The sequence below is a fragment of the Mesoplodon mirus genome (assembly GCF_964341445.2).
Source record: "Mesoplodon mirus genome assembly, chromosome: 6".
Lineage (NCBI taxonomy): Eukaryota > Metazoa > Chordata > Mammalia > Artiodactyla > Ziphiidae > Mesoplodon > Mesoplodon mirus.
In genome coordinates this window covers 88,214,508-88,238,198 of record NC_138982.1, presented here as the reverse complement: position 1 = coordinate 88,238,198, position 23,691 = coordinate 88,214,508, and positions in this window count along the sequence as shown.

Genomic DNA, 23,691 nt, shown 5'->3' with positions numbered 1-23,691 from the left:
CCGGGAAGATCCCACATGCCACGGAGCGGCTGGGCCCGTGAGCCATGGCCGCTGGGCCTGAGCCTCCAGAGCCTGTGCTCCGCAGCGGGAGAGGCCACAGCAGTGAGAGGCCCGCGTACCGAAAAAAAAAAAAAAAAAAAATCTACAATGTAGCATACTGTCAGATCTGCTCAAGTCATCATGGTTTTTACATCATTTCACGGTTGACAGAAAGTTTATAGTAAAAATAAGAAAAGCAACATTTTGGACACGTTTTACTGTTTCCTTGTACTGTTAGTATTATCTTTAAGATGAAGAATGTTTATTTTTTGGTTTTGAGTTTTTTTGGCAGAAATATTTTTTAAGCCATTTTTCCATTTTGTGAGCTTTGTCTAGGTTAAACCAAACACTATGTGCTGTAAATGCACTTAGCCAAGAATACATAAATTACAATACAATACAATTCTCTGAAAGCAAGCAAATCAGTGAAGATGCCTGTCAGTTCCCCCATGGTATGAGATTCTACTCTTCCCCTGGAATATCTCTGTATGTCTATGACATGTGACTATCTATCTAACTGTCATGCTCAGTGAGGGAAGCCCATGTCAATCGGTACACTAAATCATAGGAAAGAGCTACTTCCCTCATATGTATGTGTGTGTGTGTGTGTGTGTGTGTGTGTGTATATATATATACACACACACACACACACACACACACACAAACAGAAGTTCTAATATTTTCTTCCCACACTTCAGTGGACAGTTTTGCATACCCCTGTGGTATATCCACCCCATTTTGGATGCTACTTGGGAGCTTGAAATCAACCCCACCTTACAGCATCCATTCATTCAACCACTAATGGCAATACCATAATGTGAAGGTGCCCTAATCATTTCCAAAGTATCTTGTGCAACTAATACAACCCAGTTCAACCCAGAGAATTGATGAACAAGTCCATCCTTCTACCTGCCAGTAATGAGAGCCAACCCAAGACTTTGGACTCCCTACTCCCTATTTTGTTCCAGTATAAGAGTATGTTGGGCTGGAAAGTCGATTCCAGGCCAGCACCCTTCCACTTAGCTGCATTACCTCTGGATGGTGAGGCACTGACAACTAAGGAGAAGTGAGGCCATCACTCGGTTGCAAGGCCCGTTCTCTATTCCAGCACCTTTCCACCAGTGCTTCTTCTCTCTTTTTTAGGCACAGCCCACTCTAGCCGTAAGTCAGACCTAGAGCACAGAGTTAGGTTTAGCTCAAGTCTGCCGACGCAGGGACCCACCTTCCTCTCCTCCCCTCTAGCCCAGGGTCTGGGCGTCAAAGCAGAGAGTCTTATTCCATCTTTTCCTCCCCAGATAATGAGGCAGTCACCTTCTAAAGGTAGCCACCTACAGTGACTCTAGAGAATATTTCCTATCTCAACCTCTTTCTAAGAAATGTTGGCATCAGTGAGTTCAAGTGCTTTTCTAGCTCCTTACTTGTTGAAGCAGAGAGAACAAAAACAAATTCTATCCCCAGCTGTGCCTGCCTTACAATATATTTTTTTAATATTTATTTATTTACTTATTTTGTCTGCTCCATGTCTTAGTTGTGGCATGCAGGATCTTTTTTTTAGTTGAGGTATGTATGCGGGATCTAGTTCCCTCACCAGGGATTAAACCCGGGGCCGCTGTGTGGAGTCTTACCCACTGGACCACCAGGGAAGTCCCTGCATTACAATATGGAATGCACACTGTGCTCAAGGCACTGTGACATTTACAGTCAACATTTTATTTAATGCTCACACAGACTAATGGGTAGTCATGATTATTAACTCCATTTTACAGACAGAGAAATTGAGGCTTAGAGAGGTTACAAAACTGGTACAGTTCAGAAAATGGAGGTTCTATGATACAAAGTCAGGCAAGATTAAATTCAACATCCAGAAAATAACCATTATACTATATTAAATTCCATAATTATATTTGTGGACAACAATAGCTCTCTACCAGAATTATGCTCGGTGGTAATACTGATAGAATATTTTTTCTCAATTAGATCACAGTGTGTTTGGAGAGGCAGAAAGTTTGTTACAATAGAAATTGGCAAAGGTTGCCTGGAGAATATAGGAAAGAAAGCACCTAACTCTGTTTAGAAGGGCATCAGAGGGAGCTTCATCCATGAGGAAACTCTTGAACTAATCCTTGGAGGAAGAGTAGATGTTGGCCAAGGAAAAAAGACTAGTGGGCATACCTGGTGAAGGAACCATTTATGCAAGTATGAGGGGGCTTGAGAGAATCTGGCACACTGGAGGACAGCAGACAGCTTTTCATAGTCAGAGCACAAGAAATGGAATTTTGAATTTTGAATGGAGGAGCAATAAGAGACAAGATGGGAAGAAAAGGCAGAGGGAAGAGAGCCCTTGGCATGCCACGGTAAAGGTGTTGGACTTGTTCTGAGTGCAGCAAAAAGCCATTGAAGGAGTGAGTGTATCATGATAACATTTGCCTCTTAGATAACTCTAAAAATGGATCAGAGTATTGTATAAGGTGTAGAGCCCTGGGTGGAAAGGTTGTATAAATTCATGATGCCATTTCATCCTAAAACTCAGGAGACACCTGAGCCAATGGGACAAACACACAAAACAACGTAGTCCTTTTCACATTTTCGAGCTGATGACCTAGAACCAAACCTGGATTTCTTTTTTCTTTTTTAAAAACATCTTATTGAGAAACCTCAGTTTCCTAAGGTTACTCACTCACTCACTTACCAACTAATTCTTCATTCAACAGACATTATCTTGTCATGAGTTTCCAAGAATGGAGCTCAAAGCTAGAGCAAACTCTTCCCATCAACTTGACCCCAGGACAAACCCATATCCTTTAAGCTAAGCCAGAAGAGGCAGACTCTTCCCCCTAAACAGGAGAGAATGTAGAGCCAGCTCTATGCACCTCTCTCTCCACCCTCCCTCTGCACTTACCTTTGTGCATCCATTTCATTATCAGAATCACAGTGGGAACACCAGTCACACTGGTTCATGTAGAGTCCCTGCCTTCTAGATAATCATGTGTGGTGACCAGGTGCTGAGCAACCCACATGCCAAAGCCCTGCAAAGCTTTCTGCAGAGGGCTCTGCAGACTACTGTGGGCGAAATGCTAAGTTGGAATCAGAACTGCATTGGCTAAAGCATGTCAGCATCTTTACCTTATCAGACAAATCTGAGGTTAATGAAAATCCCCATGTCATTTGTAGAGACATTTCAAATAAAACCCACATGGTGTCCACAAAGGAAACTGTGATCATCCCAGGTCTCCAATCCAGAAAAGGTGAAAATTCTAGCTTCTTGCTTGCACAGATTATTTGGAATCTTTAGTGTTAGACTAGGAGCCAACATACCCAAAGTAGAGTTTTCCTATTTTTCTGTCATGCTCTTCTTTCCAAATTCTACATTGTCACTGCTTTCACTAGTCCCAGCAACAAATTACTTGAGGACCTATGTGTGCAAAGCACTGTTCAGGGCACAGGAGATACAAACATGTATAATAGAGCATCACCGTCCTTGAAGACTTCAGTCTAACTGAAGCAGATATAAGGAAAAATGAATAACACAATAAGGTAAAATATGCTATGTATTAAGTACATCATCCAGACAATGGTTTCACAGAAAAGAGGAGAGTTATCAGAGATTAAAAGCAATAGGGAAAAAAGGATAACAGAGAAATAAAATATGAAATGAGAGATACATACCCATTATGGTACATATTGATTATTACTTTTAAAAATTTACACTAATAAGATTGTTTTTAGAAGCTATTATCTTTTAAGATATACTAAAAAATAAAAATAAAAATAAGCAAATAAACTCCTGATACTCTAACCAAAGTTTCTGAAAGGAGAATAACTACTGACATTTCCATGAACTTTATGACGTTTTCTAGCATGAATAGAAGATCAATGGTAAAAATTTGAGTCTATCTTTCTTATCTATATTGTGGATATTATTATAACTGAATAAGCTAAAATTAACTTTAAAAAACAAAACGTTGTGTTGTAAAATTTGATTAAGTGCTATATACTAAATAAGGGTGAGAGGAAGGGTTTATACTTTCTGGTATAAACCTGAAAGATATTCCAGTTTAAAAAAAAAAGTAAATATTTTGACTAAAAAATAATTTCAAAACTAACATAAACATTTTATGATATTATTTTTCAATGATATTTTCATATTTTTGTGTGCACATATATTTACAACATATTATTATCAATCATATAGTCAATAACAATGTTTGGTTATTGGTTTTCTTTTCCTTAACTGACATTGTTCATCACCTAAATAATAATAACAATAGAATGTAATTAGTACATTAAAATGAAAAAATTACTTCCAAGAGGAGAGGACATAGACAGCCTGCCATTGTTCACACAGAAGGTATAGTTTGACTCCACAGCTGGGTTTTGCAAAGGAGGAGTGTGGGGATTATAAAAGTTCAGGGGATCCACAGAGTGAGAGATTCAATCTTCACAAGGCATATTTTAATGAAAGACTGGTAGGGTCCCAGGGTAGAGATAATTCCTGTAAACTTGCTTGAGGTTCTAGACTTCAGCAAGAAAGCTTAGGTTCCTATCTATCTATGGAGCCCGTATACAAAGATAAGATGGGGCAAAGATAAGAATATGCATTTGGCTGGGTCATGCCCCCAGCTGTATTTCTTAGGGATCTGCATCTGGCAGAATGAGTTGCCGAAAGAAAAAATGTATTTCCAAAAATGTGCTATAGATATGGAGATCTTTATAATCCATCTGCCTAAAGGCAGAATTGGTCCTCAGATCTGAAATAGGACATTTAGTTGGAGAGTAATGTGTTCTATTTGCACGGGTTGGAGAGATTCAGAGCCAATAGTGAGTCAGGCCAACACAGTGACCATAGTTTGGCACTTCTCAAATTTGGTCCCACAGTGTTATTTCTCTTATTTTCCCCATGTAATTGTAAGTTTCTTGAGGATTATTTCTTCCGCTATTTTTACAACAAACTTCCTGAAGTATTACTTTATATTATGTATAGAATACAATGCTATTGTATATTTAGGTAAAGCATATATGTCTTAGAGAATCCTAAGAAAAAAACAGAAATAACCAGAAATGTACTTATGAATCCATAACATAAAAGCATATATATCTTTTTTGTCAAAATGTATCTCTCTGAATTATTTGTGAAGTACATAGTAATATTTTAAATAATTTCATTAACAGGAGAAAACAGGTGTCAATGAATGTCCTATCTCATTACTCTTGCTGAAACTACATCTTCTTATTTGGTATTATTTAACTTCATAAACATTTTTCTCTTGATTATATTATTTCTAATTTCTGGTCTTTTGAAAAAAAATGTTAAGGGATTTCCAACAGAGGAAAACATAAAATTGAAAGAATCTCAATGGTGATGCAAAATGAATGCTTAGGATAAAATATTTCATAATTTATCATTTAGGATAAAATATAATTTTTAATTCTGATAGTACCATTAAAACTATACCCAATACCCAACAATGTGTTCCATTATATTTCTCATCAAAATTGGCTCTTTGGATATAAACCATAACCTTCCAATATTGAAATATCATACTGGACAAGTGCAACTATATCCATCCCAATTCACCTGTTGAGGTCTCGTTTATGAGAGCAGAGTCTTCACTCTCTTAATCTCTCAAATTCTCTAAACCATCTTGGGAATTCAGTCTGAAAAACAGATATAGAACCCTTTTTTCATTGTCAACTAGTTGTACAAAATATCTGAATGTCCTGTACTTAGTTGCAAATATATGTTGTCCATTGTACTCTTCAAATTAATATCTCTATTAACAAATTGATACGAGTAACTAGATTGGTATGGGATGGATATGTTTCTGAAAGTACTGCCTAGAGAATGGCCTCACTTTTGGCCAACTGTCTTGTAAAGTGCCATATTGATTTTGCTGTAAGGAACATTTGAAATTCTGAAAAGAAATCAATAGGAGGCCCAAATAATTTAGATACTATCGCTTAAATCAGTATATTGCTTTCCATTAGCTATCTGATGTGACATTTTGAAGTACATATTTTGTGATTTATGTTATTATTTATATAAGTTGGTTATAAACACTAAAAAGTGATCTTTTATATACCTTATTTAAAAAGTATAATTTCTTTAAAATATTGGCTTTCATTGTGACTTTGTTAAATAATCAAAATAAAGACTTCTTTGGAAAAATAAATAAATAAAAGCAATAGGGAAGTTTTAGATTATCAGAGAGAGGAGCAACTCAGGAGGGGGTCATGGAGGAATAATATGAACTCTAGGATTGGAAAGTAGTATCTAACATTCATGCAACATTGCCAGACTCTGTTCCAAGCACTTTATACACAAACATTTATTTTATTCCTTCCAATATAAATTATCCCTTATATTAAATAGGAGGCAAATACAGCACAGAGAGATTAAGTGACTCGCCCAAAGTCACACAGCCAAGAGGTGCCAAAGTCACGTTGTGATCTCAGTCAGTCAGTGTTCAGAATGTGGTCTTAACCACTCTTCCCCTACACCCCATAGAATGTGTGAACAGCAGCCAAGTTTCATCCAGGCACAGCAGGTTGAGAGTAGAGGTGGGCAAGTATGTCCATGGGCAGAGAGTAAAAGCTAAAGGGAGTGGGGTGGGTATACAGAAGTGCCCCCAAACCCTAATATTCTCAGTGTGGCTGACAGACTAAAAGCCATTCACTTCTAGATTTTCAAAGGCAGTTTATTTCATATTTACAAACATCTAATGTCAAAAGTCAAAACTCAAGTAGTAAAATCTTAAATTCAGGCTGCAGTAGTATTGGAGTTGAATGGGAAACTAGGGGAAGTGGTATATTGCATAACTACAAAAATGATAACCAATACGGCCTTCAAACTGTGAAAATGAACAAATTTAGGATTTCCCTAGAATTTGTATTTATAGAATCAATGTGCATGTAAACTCCAACTTTAAAAACATTCATGAATGTTCTTTATGTTTGGTCTCTTAATTTAACCCTCTCCCTCCCCATGCTTCTCATTCCTTCTTCCTTCTGCCATAGGTCAGAGCCAGCGGGCGGTGATGATGACCATCCTGGGCAGGTCATTCCATGCTCTGTAGGGTTCTATTTGGGGTGGGAACACTGAGCCAGCTCACTTCCTCTCCACTCTGGTCCCATCAGCGTGCTTCTGGTTAAAGGAGAAGAGAGAAGAGGGATGTGGCAAAATGGGGAAGTTGGTTTTGTTTCAGGTTGCAGGAAAACCCTGCAATCAAGAGTGCACCTCAGTGAAATTGACACTTTCTATTCCGGGACAAATTCACAGACCTCTTTTTCACACCAAAACTTGTCAGCAAAATAATGATCTCATTTGAAGGTGCTGAGAGCAGTTGTTAGATGAGGACTCCAGCCCGCAAGTTTCCTGAAAAGAAAAAAAGAAAAACAAACTGGTCAACACCTGAGGTTTGTTAAGTCCTCCTCCCTCCACTGAAGATGCTCCTGGGGGAGATGCCCATAACTTCATCCTTTTCACTCTTCTCCCAGCTCTAATTCAAAGGACATCAAACAAAATCTTCATATGTGTTTTGAGATTTTGTGTTCTTCTTATATTTTTGTTCCCCTTCCCCACTCTGAGATGTTTAGTATTTTGAAAACTTTTCAGTCATGTGATATTTCTTTGTATCTCTTTGACAGCTTATTTATTTCTGACTCCACTTTAGCGAGTTTGGGTTTCCCAGACTTAAGTCTCACTTCTCCAGGATAGAGTGTAGAGGGGGTTCATGCCAGGAGTGAGAGAAAATATCTTTTTCTTTTATAGTTTGGACCGGGCCTCCCTACACAGCCCCACAGAGCCATGGAGTGCAGTACAGGCATGGCCAAAGGCAGGATGGTTGAGGAGTTACAATCTTCCAAACTGCCTAGAAGATATCCTTTTCAGTAGTCCCACCACCCACAGGAGCAAAACTGGAGTATGGAGAGTTCTCCCCTGACCTTTGTCTCTGAATAGGTGGTGTTTATTTAAAGTACAGTTGACCCTTGAACAATGGCGGGAGTGGAGGGGATTAGGGGCGCCGACCCTTCACATGGTCAAGAATTCACATATAACTTATAGTCTTACAGTCCATGTTCCACATCTGTGTTTCCACATCCGTGAATTCAACCAACTTAGAGGACTGTAGTATTTACTATTGAAAAAAATCCACATATAAGTGGACCTGAGTAGTTCAAACCCGTGTTGTTCAAGAGTCCACTGTATTGTAGAGGAGGGGGAAATTTCCTCCCACCCCTCTGAGTCCTTTTGGCTGGCCTAATAATTCACTTGACACAAGACAGATTAACAGGAGAAAAAACTGATTGAATTAGTGCACAGAGGTCTCATAGAAATGGAACCCCCGAAGTGACCAAACAGGCTGTTTATATACCATTTTTAGACAAAGAAACAATTATTGGTGAAGATTTAACAAAAAAATGGGCTTATGCTTGGGGTAGCCAACTAATGGAGAAGTAACAAAGCTTGCTTATACAGCTTTCTTAGCCTTGAATTCCCTAACTCTGGTGATAAGGATGCTTTCTATCCTCCTGGTATGGGGAGGATACCTTCATAGGGGAGATTTATTTCCTGCTTTCAGAGGGAAAAAGGGGCCAGAATGGGGTTTTTAAATATCACTTTTTCCCCACTGGTTCCTTCTCAAATAACTAAAATTCAAAATAATCAATATGCCATTGAGCCATATTTTGGAGCAGCCTGCCCTGGGCCCCAACAGTGCTCACGTGGAAGTCTCCATTTATAATTGTTTAGAGCTCTCTGGAAATGAGAAAAAATATATAAAGTTGTTTAGAATTCTCTGGGGAAGAAAACAAGTAGGCGCTTATTGCTTAAAATAAATCTTGTTGATGAAAGAATGAAAGTAATAACCACCAGCATGCTGAACAGAATTAGAAGCAGTGTGATTGCTGGGAGAAGCAATGGGTCAAAGGGAGCCCTGGAGATGGAAGGGAAGGAGGAGAATGGACAGGGAGTAGGGGAACCAGGCATGTGGCATGACTGGCTGCTCGGAAAGTCTGGGGAGCCTGGTGATGGGTGCATCTCAGCCTGGCCTCAGAGAGTGAGGGCTCTCTGATTCCCGGCTGGCCACAGGGCCAGACAAGACAGTTCAGCCTGGACAAGGGGAAGAAGCAGAATGGAGGTACTGGCCAAAAGGTTTTCTGATAGCCAAGGATGGTGACAAGCTGGTCTGGGGTGCTCAGACAGAAATATCTAAAACAATAATTTGGTAAATCCGAAGCTAGACAGTGTTGATCCATCTCCAGTTTATAACTTTAGGTGTCCTCATGATTTTCTAGGAAAAAAAGTTATCACACAGTTTAATTCTCTTAATTATTTTCCAGTCTTTCTTCAATGCTCCATGTTAAATTTTTTTTTAAATCTCTAGGGGGCTTCCCTGGTGGCGCAGTGGTTGAGAGTCTGCCTGCCGATGGAGGGAACACAGGTTCGTGCCCCGGTCTGGGAAGATACCACATGCCGCGGAGCGGCTGGGCCCATGAGCCATGGCCGCTGAGCCTGCGCATCCGGAGCCTGTGCTCCTCAAGGGGAGAGGCCACAACAGTGAGAGGCCCATGTACCGCAAAAAAAAAAAAAAAAAATCTCTTCACCTTTAGCCACCTCGTAACTGAGTCTTCATTGTGAGATAATTTTGTCTTTTTCTTCTATTTCTTTCCTGCATTTGATCACTACTCATTTTATTTCTTCCTGACTGGCTCTTTTTTTTTTTTTGGTCTACTTTTGCTTTGAATCTTTAAATTTTTGATTCATCCCAAATACTGGTAAGCAAGGCTTGAAGGCGATGAGGGGAAGTCTGGTTGGTATCCATGGAAGCCAGGGCCATGCAGAGAAAGCAATATTTGCAAAGACACTCAGGCAGGCACAAACCTGGCTTATTTGAGGAAAATCACTGAAGCCAGCATGGCTGGAGCAGGGGAGTAATAGGATTGTCCTAACTACATGTCAGGCTATTTTATGGGCTTTTAAAATATTAAATGTTTTGTCCTCATAACAACACTATGAGCAAGATAGGATTATTAGCTTCATTTTACAGATGAGGAAATGAGACACAGATTGGTTAAGTTATTCACCCAAAGACACACAGAAAATAGAGCCAGGGTTTGAATCTGCATAATCTATGGAAAGAAGGAGGAGGAAGAGGAAGGGGAGGACGTCAAAGGTAAGGGGGTGTCCCACCATTGTAGGGACACTTGCAGAGCACTTCGGGAACTCTGGTTTTTACTCTGAGCAAGATGGGGCACCATGGGAAGATTTCAATCAATGGAGTGATATGATTTGATTTACATTGTAAAAGGATCTGTCTGGTTGCTGGGCTTAAAACAGACTGTAGGGACTTCCGTGGTGGTGCAGCGGTTGGGAATCTGCCGCCAATGTGGGGGACACGGGTTCGATTCCTGGTCCGGGAGGATCCCACATGCCACAGAGCAGCTAAGACCATGTGACACAACTACGGAGCCTGCGCTCTAGTTCACACGAGCCACAGCTACTGAGCCCGCGCTCCAGAACTACTGAAGCCCGCGTGCCTGGAGCCCATGCTCTGCAACAAGATAAGCCACTGCAATGAGAAGCCCACACACCGCAAAGAAAAGTAGCCCCCCGCTCTCCGCAACTGGAGAAAGCCCGCATGCAGCAACGAAGACCCAATGCAGCTAAAAATAAATAAAATATAAATAAATTTATTTTTAAAAAGTCACTATTGCCAAATAAAACAAATGGTGTTAAAAAAAATAAAACAGACTGAAGCAGTGATGCCTGCTAAGAAGCTATTAAAGTAAATATGGGTGAGGTTGTCAGATCACCTGATAGTCACGAACTCTGTTTTTTTATGTAAAATGATCCATCAAAAAAAAAAAGAAATGGCAACTGATTCAGGCCTTTCTGTAATGTTGTGATTGCTAATCAAATGACATGTCTACTGACCCCTCTGTCCTGTACACACATCTCTCCTCTTGTAGGAGGGGACACTGTGGCCTGTACCTTCCTTCTTCTCTCTCAAGACCTGTTTCTTGACATTTGAAAATGGATATTAGTCATCGCTGGAGTGAGGGGTTGACCTAACAAATAAGAAGCTTGGCAAACACTGTCCCACAGGGGATTTCACTTCACCCCCGTACCTCACACTGCACGAACGATTGGAGAGAAGCCCCATGTGTTTCTCTTCCTCCTGTTCTAGCCCTTGGCCTCCCACATGCAATCGTAGAGAGGGCGCGGCTGGGACAATCCAGACTGGTGTTTGGGATCATCCCAGTTCTGCTTTTTCCACCCTTGAAGACCTGAGATCCTGAGGCATAAATTTCCCTGCTGCCAATGCTACCTTCACATTTATAACTATGTTTTGCAAGCCCAAGTGAAGCAGCTGTACAAAGCTTGTGGGGAGAGAAGTGTGCAAGCCTTTTAATCTCCCCCAAAACAGAACCACACAAACTGAGGCAGATGAGTCCACTAGCCACCAGGGGACATCCAGTACTGGTGTGAGGAAATCTCCGTGGGGTTCCTGAGGGATGCACTGAGCTTTGGCCTTCGCTTCAATACCCAAGGGCTGAGGTTCTGTTCGGGAGGAAGGTCCTTGTCCACTCGCTATGCCTTTCTTACGGATATGGTCCCAACAGCTACACATAGATTCACCTTAGGAAGTCTGCTTCTACTAGGATATGCTGACAACTTTATCTTCTCAGCAGCTGATCTGAGAGTTTCCTAAGGCAGAAATGGCTTTGATGGGCTTGCGACGAGGCTAAAAACCATGGTCTAGGTTTTAAGTAGAGAAAGAAAATTTTTAAAAGACAGGGACCAAGCCTTGCAGGACAAACATGAGGCGTGATGGGAGACTCGTTGGGAAGGGGAGAGAGCCTTAGAGAAGTTCGTGTTACCTGAGGTGAAGGGATTGAGTAAATGCGGTGCATTGGGAGGTGTGCCCCTTTCCCACGAATCCCCCAGATCTTTGTGAAAACTAAAAACAAAATTCTGGCTATTTTTAGTGTGATTGAATTTCTTGTGAAAGCTGGTAAATGGCCTTGAGCTTCAAGGTTGGCCTGGGGCAGAAACAGTCAGCCTGCACAACCCAGGGAGAGAGTCGAGGTCTAGGCTAAGCCATTTGACATGGGCGGTGATGTATCAGGCACAGAGCCAGGTGGGCCCTTGCAGGACACGTGTGCAGCCAGATCTGGACTCTTTCTGCCCCCCATTCAGCCCTCCTCCCTGGCTCCCTGGAGGTCTCTCTCCTAGTCCTAATATTTCTATTTCAAGCCAGTAAGCTCAGTTCCCAACCATCTGAGAGTTTTTTCTGAGAGGTAGTACAGTGAGGTGGTCATGCGTGAACATAGGAGGGCAGGATAGTCTGGACTGAGATCCTGGCTTGGCTAGTTTTAGCAGTGAGTTCTTGGTGGAGTCTAACCAGGTCTCAGGTTCCCCAGCTATAAAATGCTATAATGGGGTTATTGATCTCCCAGGGATGTTTTGAGTATTAAAAAGGCTGATACATGTAAAGTAGTTAAAATTTGGCCTCTTTCATGGTAAGCTGTTTATTTTTACTTAATGCTGAGAGGAATAAGGGAGTTTAGTCACAATACCACAACTTTTATTTTTTTGATCACTGAATTAAATTTTTAAAAAATTTCAACCTATAGTCATAATTCTCTGTTCTTTACAAAATTTTGGTTTTGAGGTATAATTGACATACAATAAGCTGCATATATTTAAAGTATACAGTTTGATAAATTTTGAGTACATATATATATATGCATATTATATATATGAGGTTATATACACCCATGAAACCATCATCAAAATCAAGAAAGTGGACATATACATCACCCCCAAAATCTTCCTTGTGGTCCTTAGTTGTCCCTCCTTCCAGTCTTCCACACTCCCATCCACTCCCTGTTACCAAAAAACAACTGATTTGCTTCCTGTCACCACAGATTAGTATGCATTTTCTAGAATTTTATATAAATAGAATCATGTGTGCTCTTTTTTTGTGTCTTCTTTCACTCAGAAGGATTATTTTAATATCCTTTCATGTTGCTGCATGTATCAATAGTTCATTCCTTTTTATTGCTAAGTGGTATTCTGTTGCATAGATACACCATAATTTATCTATTCACCTGTGGATAGATAATTGTGTCGTTTCTAGGCTTGGGCTACTACAAAAATAGCTGCTATGAGTATGTGTATACATCTCTTTGTGTGGACATGGTTTTTGTTTCTCTTATGTAAATACCTAAGAGAAGAAAAGGCTAGATCATAGAGTAAATATATTTTTAACATTTTGAGAAACTGTGAAACTGTTTGCCAAAGAAGTTTTGTCATTTTTACATTCCCACCAGCAGTTTCTCCATATCCTCATCAATGTTATATATGGTCACTCTTTTACTTTTTTTTTTAACTATTTATTTTATATTGGAGTATAGCTAATGAACAATGTTGTGATAGTTTCAGGCACACAACAAAATGACTCAGCCACACATATACATGTGTCCATTCTCCTCCAGACTCCCCTCAGTGGTCACTCTTTTTCATTTTAGTCATTCTAATAGGTGGTGTTAGCTCCTTGTGACTTTATTTGCATTTCCCTAAGGACTAACAGTGCTGAGTATCTTGTCATATACTTACTTGTCATCTGCCTTATTTGATGAAGGGAAGTGTCTGTTCAAGTACTTTGCCCATTTTTAAAAACTGGATAGTTGGCTTTCAGATTATTGATTTTTGAGAATTATTTATATGTTTTGCCTACAAGTCCTTTTTCAGATATATGCTTTGCAAATATTTCATCCAGTCTGTGGCTTGACTTTTCATTCTCTTAACAGTGCTTTTTAAAGAGTAGAAATTTAAAATTTTTCATTAAGTCCAATTTATTTTTATTTTCTTTTATGGATAGTGGTTTTGGTATTGGACAGAAGAAAATTTTGCCTAACCCAAGTACAAAAGATTTTATTCTATGTTTTATAGCTTTGATTTTACATTTAGGTCTATGATCCATCTGGAGTTAAGTTTTCACATGGTGTGAGATAGATCAAACCTCTTTTGCTTTGTTTTGCATAAAGGTATCCAATTATTACAGCATAGTTTGTTTTTATTTTCTAATTTGTTAATATGGTTAATTACATTGATTGATTTTTGAATATTAAGCCAGCACTACACACTCATGGGATAAATATAACTTCCTCATATTATATTATCCCTTTTACATATTTTTGTAAAATAGCTAAAATTTTGTTTAGAATTTTTTTTTTTTTTTTTTTTTTTTGCGGTATGCGGGCCTCTCACTGTTGTGGCCTCTCCCGTTGTGGAGCACAGGCTCCAGATGCGCAGGCTCAGCGGCCGTGGCTCACGGGCCCAGCTGCTCTGCGGCATGTGGGATCTTTCCCGGACCGGGGCACGAACACGTGTCCCCTGCATCGGCAGGCGGACTCTCAACCACTGCGCCACCAGGGAAGCCCTGTTTAGAATTTTTGCATCTATGTTCATGAGGGATGTTGTTCTATAGTTTTCTCTTTTAATAGTCTTTGTCTGGTTTTGGTATCAGTGTAATGCTGGTCTCACAGAATGAGTTGAGAACTATTTCCTCCTCTTCTATTATTTTGGAAGAGCTTGAGAAGGATTTGGTTTTAATTTTTCTTTTAACATTTGATAGAACTCACCAGTGAACTCATCTGGTCCAGAGTTTTTCTTTGTTAAGAGGTTTTTAAAATTATTAACTCAATCACTTGTTATAGATCTGTTCGTATTTTCTGTTTCTTCTTGAGTTAATTTTAGTAGTGTTTGACCCATTGGTTATTTAGGAATAGGTTGTTTAATTTCCACATGTTTATGAATTCCCCAAATTTCCTACTATTATTGATTTCAAATTTTATTCCATTGTGGTCAGAGAATATATTTCACATGATTTCAGCCATTTAAAACATATTGATCTAGGTACACCCTCCAAGTCAGGTCTAAGTGAAGGTTGCTGAGATAACCCTCTGGCCTTTGTCAAGTTTTACTCTTGGCTGTTTGGAGTTTCTTTAGAAGCTAAGCTGTCTTCTGCAGGCAGAATGCAGCCAATGAGGGCTGGGCTTGGCTTTCCTATCTGGGTTTCTTCCTGGCTCAGATCACAAATCATTTGAATGGGATAAAGTTAGGAATGCCCTTATTTCTCTGGTTGGTGGAGCTGAAGGGCATTCCAATCCCAAGCACACTGGTGCAGTAGGTGGAAATGAATGTAATGTTAAATTTATCAGGTTACTTTGTAAGAGCCGTTTTACAAAATTCAAATGAACATTAGGATAGATGTGGCTGGATTTCTGATGGTGCGTTTTTTCCATTACAGGTTTAATTTCTTTATCTGGCATCCAGCTGACACCCCTCTCACTGACTGTGTTGAAATTAGGACAATAAAACATTCCCTTCCTTCAGAAGTCTCAGCGAAACTACTCTTCATAACAGGGCTGCCTTTCCTGGCCTCTGCCAACCCATTAGGATGTTTCAGAATGTTTTTTACTTCTTCTCCGAAGCCCTTAGATACAGGAGTTCGTAGAATAGTGTACTCAAATATTTTGAGGCAAATATGCTTCAGAGTCCACTTTGGGGTTATTTATCTGAGGAAATGTCTAAGCCAGTAAAGTTGAGATCAAATTGAGTTCTGCAAGTAGAAGGGAAGTGAACTAGGTAAATAGAACACATTGGTACCTAGAATAGCCTGCAGTTTCCTCTTTGGCATTCTGTTGCATGATCGTGGTCAGATCAAAGAAACCCGTAGAGGTTTTGTTTTCACCACTTAGAACCAAGAAAATTAAACTCAGCTAGTAAGGATCTTGTGATATTTTCCATAAAGAAAAAGGTGCCATTTTTCTTTTGTTGTGTTCCTTTAGCAGCTGCCACCAAGCAAGGGGTTTGCCTTAGTTGTGAATATGTTTGACCCATGGTATTTCCCTGACTCAATGAACCAAGAATATAAATTAAATGTTTCTTTAAAAGTTTAACTTCATATTAAATATCAAGTTAGGGGAATTAATATCTAGTTACAAGCTATGCATAAGAAAGAGTTGTTAAAGAAGAACAGGATTTCAAAGAAACACAAATCTCTACATTGACATATGGACTGTTGTACATTATTAAATTCAACCTTTGCAATTAGCATTTAATTCAATCTAACTCTAGTTCAAACTCTGAGACATAAAAATAAAACTCACCCCACTTCCTTTCTAGATTCAGAAACTCGTATCCCAGATTCAGAAACAGACATATACATATGAATAAATAAATATACACATACACCTTGTGACTATAACCTACTTAGGACAAAATCATTACAGAATGTAAGCAATTTTAGATGCCATTTACACCCCTTAACTGCTTCTGAGTAAAAAGAAGCTGTTCTTAACAAAAATGATGAAAAGAAAATAAAAACTTATTTTACCTGTGACCAAGAATGTGAAGGCTTTATAATTGTAAGCCCCCAAACTATCTCCTGTCCTTGAGGAAGACATAGTGCAGGTATCCCAATGGCTAAAAGCATTAGGTTAAAAATGCCCTGAAGTTAAGGACTGAAAACCACGAGGAGGCAGACAGCATCTGGAGGCAGTCACTCTACAATGAGTAAACCCATACACCACCCTGTCTCACCCTTCTACTTCCAAAGTCATCAGTATGGTTGCTGGTGTTTGTAACAGGATAACCTACCAGCGGGAGAGAAGGGGAGAAGGGAGAAAGCCGGTGTCAAATAGCTCCTGCCCTCCTGTCTCTGCCCCATCACCAATTGTGGTTGGAGGAAGCTGAGTTCTAGCCATCACGAGAGCAGTGGGACATCATCTCTTACCATTTCACTCACTACACAATCTTAAGAAGTCCCTTCACCTAGTTGGGTCTCAGCCTTTTCATTCACAAAACAAGATGATTGCCCAGGTGGTCCTAACATCTGTCCAAGCTCTCAGACTTGGAGATCCTAGAACTGGAAGCAATCACCACGAACGTATGATGTAAAATATTAAGTAATGAATATAAAACAGAGACTATTAAAGTAGTCAGTAGGAAAAACAGAGTCACATACTGAAACACAAAATAAAACAAATGAATGACAAAGATTTACTTTTTAACCTGGATGAGCTCAGTTAGTTAGCATCTCTTTCCATTACAGCTGATTATCTTCACTTTGCAACACTAATCATCCTCCTGAATTGGGCAACTTAATTATTAGTGATCTCAGAGACAGAAAACTTTCCTGGGGAGATTATTGTTCTATTTTTATGGATCCATGGCTGTTTTTATACTTAACTTTAGTCAGACACCAAAGAACATCTGGTGTTTTATAAAATGTCACCTTTGAATAGAAATTTGGCAATCATGTGCTGAGTTCTGGAAAATGACATACTGTCTAACCAGAGTCCATGTGTGGGTTGCTGTAACAGATCTGAAGGGAAAGTGACTTGATCCAACCCACCAAGAAACCCCGACTGAGGGCTCCACTCTATGATGACTTTTCTTACAAATGGACATATACCGCATTCCCCATCATCATTTCAGACATAATCAGCCCACTGATACCGGCTGGTACGTGAAGTAGCCTGCCAGATCAGGGAGGCAGGAGTAAGGATAAAGGGAGAGAGAACTGGATTCCAGAGCCACAGAGTATTAGCGCTGGTTGGGACATTGTGGCTTAGTTCTTGTCATTCATAAAGCATGGTCACCTAGATCAATGGAAAGAAATGACTGATGCTACTTTACCTGTTTTTACATTTTCCCTTTTTTCTGGTGAAACTGAAACCATGCACCTCAGATTGGGACTTGAACCCACGGGCCGGGACTCGAACCCAGCCAAAATCCAGATTGGGACTTGCACCCATGGTCTTTTAATTAGAATCACTCACCTGGTGTCTGGACTTACTGAGGCTCAGGTTCTTTGTGTCTCAGTGCAGAAAAAATTCAGAGAGAGACAAAGTAATAGGTAAGAAGTGGATTTATTTAGAGAGATGCACATTCCATAGACAGAATTAGGTCACTCCCAAAAGGTCCCTCCCAAGAGTGGCCCCAGGGCATGAGATCATTTTGGAAAGTGAGAGCAGCCAAGGGAGAAACACACTCCACAGACAGTGTGGGCCATCTCAGAAGGTGAGAGGCCCCGAAATATGGGGTGGTTAGTTTTTATGGACTGGGTAATTTCATAGGCTAACGAGTGGGAGGATTATTCCAACTATTTTGGGGAAGGGGTAGAGATTTCCAGGAACTGGGCCACAGCCCACTTTTTTTTCCTTATAAATTTATTTATTTTATTTATTTATTTTTGGCTGCGTTGGGTCTTCGTTGCTGCACGTGGGCTTTCTCTAGTTGCAGCCATTGGGGGCTACTCTTCATTGCAGTGCATGGGTTTCTCATTGTGGCTTCTCTTTGTTGTGAAGCACAGGCTCTGGGCGCACTGGTTTCAGTAGTTGTGGCATGTGGGCTCAGTAGTTGTGACGCACGGGCTTAGTTGCTCTATGGCATGTGGGATCTTCCAGAACCAGGGCTTGAACCCATGTCCCCTGCATTGGCAGGTGGATTCTTAACCGCTGCACCACCAGAGAAGCCCCACCACCCACTTTTTGACCTTTGATGGTTGGCATCAGAACTGTCCTGGCGCTGGTGGGTGTGTCATTTAGATGCTAATGTATTACAATAAGTGTATAATGAGGCTCAAGGTTTACTGGAAGTTGAATCCTCCGCCATCTTGGACCTAGTTGGTTCTAGCCAGTTTATGTCTACCCTCAAGGGCTATGTCATTCTTTTAGAGGTTGTGCCCTGCTACCTTCCCTCCTGTTTCAAAAGTGTTTGGAGTATCTTTAGCCTCTGGATCTAGACTGCTTGAATTTAACTCCTTACCCTGCCCTTGCTCACTGTGAAAACTTGGGCAAGATACTGATCCTCTCTGTGTCTTAGTTGCCTCATTTTAAAAATGGAAATAAAAATAGCACCCACTTTATAGAGCTGCTGTGAGAATTTAAGGACTTAATATATGTTAAAAAAAAAAAAGCACTTAGACTAGTGTCTGGCACAGAATAAACACTATGTAAATATCAGTCATTGTTGTTCTAACCTTCAAAAAAGAAAATTCATTGGTAAGGTGTAAAATTTCTTGAATAGGTTATTTGAAAGATTGTCAGACTTAGAAATTATTTCCTTGGAGAATTCTTAATTCTTTTAGCACTTGGACCACATCTGATTCTTTCTGCCACCTGCTTCTTTATGGATGGGAAAAAAGCAGATGCTTCTCAGTCTCAAAACAAATGGTTTCTCTCACTATGGTGCCTCTCCTTTTCTATGCTTGGGTCTGCTCAGGAGAGAAAGCAACTTATAGGTCTGAAATTAACACTTTCTTTCTCTTATGGAGCTTCACTGTCTCAAACAATGAAACTATCCTTTTTCCCATTGAAAATGGGCTTTGTCCTGCCAACCAGACAGAGTTGTGTCTGCCTGGGGATTGACAGCAACTGTGTTGGTGCTGAGCCACAAACCAAACAGAACTCCTAGGGCTTTGGAGTTTAAACAATAGCTGAATTACAAGGGCACTGTCCCAGAAGACACCATGCTTATTTTTGCAGACCTGAGCAATAAAATGGCTGTGTCTTTGAAACCAATTGCCAAATCTTTGCCTTACTGGGATGTGCTTTCCCTTGACAGTAGAGAATTCCCAACATGGGGAGAAAGCAGATTCCCTATCATAGACCCTAGTATAACTTGGAAAACTATAACCACAGTCCTCCAAATCCCCTGTGTGAAATCGGTGGGGACTGATTCCACCATGCTAAGAAAAACAAATTGGACCAGGGAGGGTGATGTTGTTTTGACTTGCAATTCAGCCAAACAAGAAGATTATTGCAAACTCAGATGGGTGGAGAGTTTTCCAGAAATGCTGAGTAATGGCCAGGGGACACGCTATGATCCGAGATAAATAACTTGCCAAAGGTAAAGTCCCACAACAGTAGTTGATTTCAAGTGAAATACCCATATAACACTCCTAGATCCAGCCCTAGGGTTCAAATGGCACTGGGAGACTCATTGGCCCTCAAAGCATTCTAAACACTCATCAAAATCTCCTTCTCTTAGGATGTTTGTTTATCTCCAGAGGGGAAGAAAAGACTGATAAAACCATTTCTTATTAAGATGTTCAGGCCTGAATGTGAACCTTCGTCAATACTCCAGAGTCATGCACTCTTTGAAAGAGAACTGAAAAAAAGAGTAATTAGTCACCTCTCACAGAAAATCCCAAAGCAGAATTTCAGACCATGTGTAATTAATCATATTTTCATCACCTATGTCACCACTTTCTCTTCACTCACAAGGCTAACCCTACAGCACTTCCCTAAACAAACAGTCCAATTCTACAAACATTTAAGTGTGGCAATGTGCAAAGATCTGTGACTCCAAGCCAGCAGAACGCAGCACAGAAATTAAGAGCATTGGGGCAAGAGTTAGAGCTTGGGTAAAATCCTGGCTTCAGCCATTACTGGCTCTATGAGCTGTTTCTCAACCTCTACTTGAGTTTCAACTTACAAAATACAACTGACAATTTTTTTTTAATTAATTAATTTATTTATTTTGGGTTGCATTGGGTCTTCGTTGCTGCAAGCGGGCTTTCTCTAGTTGCGGCAAGCAGGCGTTACTCTTTGTTGTGGTGTGCGAGCTTCTCATTGCGGTGGCTTCTCCTGTTGCAGAGCACGGGCTCTAGGCATGCAGTAGTTGTGGCTCGAGGGCTCTAGAGCGCAGGCTCAGCAGTTGTGGCGCATGGGTTTAGTTGCTCCACGACATGTGGGATCCTCCCGGACCAGGGATCGAACCCGTGTCCCCTGAATTGGCAGGCAGATTCTCAACCACTGCACCACCAGGGAAGCCCACAACTGGCAAATTTAATCCTTACATGGCTGCATCGGGTATTTCATAAGATGAAGGTTTTTGCACAGTGCCTGGCATGGAGTGAGGGCTCAGTACATGTTACCTGCGTGTGGTATTAAGTGGAACCCAAGTGCAATAAGTGTAAGTGTCTTAAAGCTCAGCTGATGATGACCTCATGAACCACTGAAGGCCTAGCTCCTGGCACAGGGTAGAAAATAAATATTTGTTGAATGATAAAGTTATGAGCTTTTCCCTGCTTCATCTACACTTGATCACTGCCTCTTCCACCACAAGAGAACTTCTAGAGATAGAGGAATGAGTATTATATAGGTAAGGTTGGATGTGGTAATAGGGCTGGTCAAGACTAATGCTTAAAGCAAGAGCCCAGTTGGAAAATAGGAGCCAGGTGTAGCCAGATGTCTGGGAAGGTCACAACTAGGAACCAAGATGGGCTTGAGACTGAGGTGAGGGCCAAGTCCAGGGTACATGAATTCTGTGTGCTGCTTTCTCTGAGGACTTGATATGCCAGTAATTCTAGCAAGCTGAACCCACCAAAGCTGAAACGTAAAGGCTTCTCTCAAGTTTTATCAGCAACTGTCTTGTGACTCATCCCAGGTAGGATATAAAAGATCGTGTTCAATAAGAAGACACTTACTTATAAATTTATGGCTTTCTACCTGATTTTCCCGATTTCCTTCTCCCTCTACCTCCAAGTTCTTCCTTCACAGATATGATGGGAACAGAGAGGGATGGCTGGGATGTTCTATTTCCTTACATATTTGGACTTGAAGGTACAATCTGCATTATGAGCATCAGTAAAATCCAGAGTGTTTTCTCCTTGTTTCTGTGAAAACCGATTGCAAATTAAACACATTAGGTTTGCGTTTCAGGTAAATAAAACAAATGGTCTGCACCCAGGTAGGTGTAGACAGGTAGTGCGGGGCTGGCTAACTTATCACCTGTTAGTCCTGGGTCTAAAATTTCCTTTACTCTAGTCAACCTTTTTGATGCACTCTGTCCTGACTGACCTCTTCTTACCAGGGATTTTCCATCAAAGGGGACATTACTAGCCTTGGGTTTCAAAGCCGTCAGCTTTGAGGAGGAGGAGGAAGTACCATGTGGAAGTATGTTTTTCAGTCCTGTAGATCGTGGTTGAAGATTAAAAGGCCAACCTGAAATAGGTGTATTTTTCTTAAGAACTAAAATTGCTTGTTGCTGTTGGCAAGTGGCCTAGAACAAAAGGATGAAAGAATTTGTTCCTGGAAGCTTTCAAACCCACAAAAAGTCAGCATTTGCTTTGCACACACATGCCTCTGAGGCTCTGTGGGCTCCTGCCCACAGTAGGCAAGCAGTTGGCTCTTTGGCAGCAGCAACTCAACATGCTTCAAAGGATTTCTTCGGTGCTGATTCCTTATTCAGTGTGAGTTCTCTGACCTATGGAGGTCTCACTATGACATCGGCATTAAAAACAGACAACAACACAGATGGCAGAGGAAAAAGACCCTGGCTTTTTTTCACACCCCATTGTTCAGCTTTTTTTGTTACTGCGTTAGTGGTTTTTCTGCTTCTGTTTTGTGGCTTTCTAGTTCTGTAGCTATTCTTTCTTCAGCTCTTTTAGTAAGCATTACTTACACCTTCTCTTTCCTTCTAGTTCCTGACAACCACTAAATGTCCATTCTTGTTATCACTATTAGAAAGAGTATTTATGTCTATGCTAAAATTACATAACCTGGGAGCACTACCTCAAACAAAACCAGCCTCTCAGAGATTTTGGTTGGCAAGCTCATCCAAAGCAAGGTTTCCTGGTGAAATGAACAACCGGCCTTCTCTTTGGGATTCTCTCTCTTAAACGCCATGGTCCTTCTCTTGGAATAGAGCAGTGGTTGTCAACCAGGGGAGCAATTTTGCCCCCCAGGCAATATTTGACGATGTCTAGAGACACTTTTAGTCATCAGCTGGGAGAAGGCCATCCTACAGGCATCCAGTGGGTAGAGGCCAGAGATACTTCTACAATACACAAAATTATCTGACCTAAAATGTCAATGGTAATGTTGGAAATCCTGGGGTAGAGGAAGTGGGGGTGTTTACCCAGGGAAAGAAAAAATTTAAAAGAGTCCTAGATTCTAGGTACTGAATTCTAGGTACTGAAGTGAGGGTGTTTACCCAGGGAAAGAAAAAAGTTAAAAGAGTCCTAGATTCTTAAGTATTGGTTCCCATGGACCAGTACCTAACTCAGGACTGGTCCATGGGAAGGTAGGGCTTGCACATGAGGCAGCAGTAAAGTCAAGGTGAATAGCTTTATTTAGCTGCACTGATACTCCTGTGAGAGACCCTAGGAATCCAAAACAGCAGTGAAGAAACCCACTTTTTTGTCCCACGGGGGACAAAAACTTACCAGTTTATCCCAGATATATGTACGAATTTTGCTTTTATTACATTGTGTGGATACCTGAATCCCCTAAAAACCATCTTACCCATGGACTAAACTTCATTCTCTACATATTAATTGAGCAGCTACTAGGTCCCAGGACATTTCTGAGCACTGAGGATATAACAATGAACAAATCAGAACAATTCCCTTGTCTCATGGAACTTGTATTCTAGAGCTGCATTGTCCAATAAAGTAGCAAGTGACACAAGGGCCATTTAAATTTAAATTAATTATAATCAAGTCAAATTAAAATTTTAGTTTTTCAGTCATACTAACCATATTTTAAGTGTCCAAGAGCTACATGTGGCTTGTGCCTACCACACTGTACAGAACATAGAACGTTGCCATCATTGCAGAAAGTTCTATTGGA